Raw genomic sequence first — 1,571 nt, 5'->3', positions numbered from 1 at the left:
ATAAGGCTGCGTAGACGAAGTAGCTTTCTCCAACCCCACGATCCACCCTTCTCGTCAACAGTCGAAATGGAATTATTTTGTAGTCGTCCGCACTATAGCCACTCAACCCAGATAGACGTTCGGTCACATCTAATGATCACACAACTTCATAGTCATTAGTGCTCGGTTGAGTGCATCAATATCTTTTATTCCTTGGCCTCCTTCCCTAACTGGTTTGCATACATCCTTCCATGCAACTTTGGCATAACCCGTCATTGAGGTGCCTTTCCATAGGAACCTTCTAAGGCGTTTCTCTACTTCCTTAATGATCGGCTTCGGTTCTTGGGTCTTCCTCACTTGTAATATGAATGCAGAAGCCCAATAAATGCTCAATGCTGAAAGTACAGATTTAATGATTTGTACCCGCCCAACATATGATAACGACATACCCTCCCATCCCGCAATACGTGCCTCAATTTTGGACAGAAGTGGCTAACAGTCAGATATAGTCAATCTAGATGAGATTAAAGGAAGCCCCAAGTACCTCATCGGGAGATGTCCCTCCTGAAATCCCAAGATTGAAAGCAACTGATCTTTCCTTTCTTGTGCAGACCGGGATATAATAATGTGACTCTTTTGAATATTCAACCGGAGGCCCGACCATTCAGCAAATCGGTCCAGTCCACCTTAAGGACTCTAACAGAGTCCAAATCAGCTCTACAGAATAGCAGGTCCGCGAATCCCAGCTGGAATACCCTTGCTGGCTCACACTTCCAGTGATATTTGAATTGCATATCCTGTTCAATTAATTGCATATAACCAATATGCAGAACTTCCATAACAAGCACAAACAAGAAGGGGGACAAAGGATCTCCCTGACGTAGACCTCTAGCTCCAACAAAGAACCCATGTGGAGTTCCATTAAGACCAACCGAAAATGAGGTCGTCGAGATACACTCCTCAATCCATCTTGTGAAGGTTGGTGGAAACCCAAATAGCTGTAAAGTCGCCACAAGGAAGTCCCACTCAACCGTGTCATAGGCCTTCCTGATATCCACCTTCAATGCACATCTTGGGGGGAGTCGCGCCTGATTATATCCCATAAACAGTTCTTGGGCTAGCATAATGTTGTCACCAATGCTTCGTCCCGGGATAAATGCTGCCTAACAAGGGCTAATTAACTTGTCCAAAATTACGCTCAACCGTTGGACAAGTAATTTAGCTATGATTTTATATAAAACATTACAGCATGAGATGGGTCTAAAATCACTTACAGACATAGGAGTATGAACCTTTGGAATCAGAGCCAAAAGTGTAGAGTTGACTTGCTTAAGTAATCTACCCGTAGAGAAGAAATCCAGTACCGCCCTTGTCACCTCTGCTCCCACTACTGGCCAAGCAGCCTTATAGAATCCTGACGAGTAGCCATCAGGGCCCGGGGCCTTATCCTCTACAATGTCGAACATGGCTAACTTCACTTCCTCCGGTGAAAATGGTGACAGTAGGTGGTTAGCCTCCTCATCGGAAAGTATATGCCTCGCCCATGGTCTGAGGTAGTTAATGTCCACTAATGTTCGACGTCTGTTACCTCC

The sequence above is a fragment of the Sesamum indicum genome, unplaced genomic scaffold (genome assembly GCF_000512975.1).
Source record: "Sesamum indicum cultivar Zhongzhi No. 13 unplaced genomic scaffold, S_indicum_v1.0 scaffold00179, whole genome shotgun sequence".
Lineage (NCBI taxonomy): Eukaryota > Viridiplantae > Streptophyta > Magnoliopsida > Lamiales > Pedaliaceae > Sesamum > Sesamum indicum.
Note: the sequence above shows the minus strand (reverse complement) of the source record.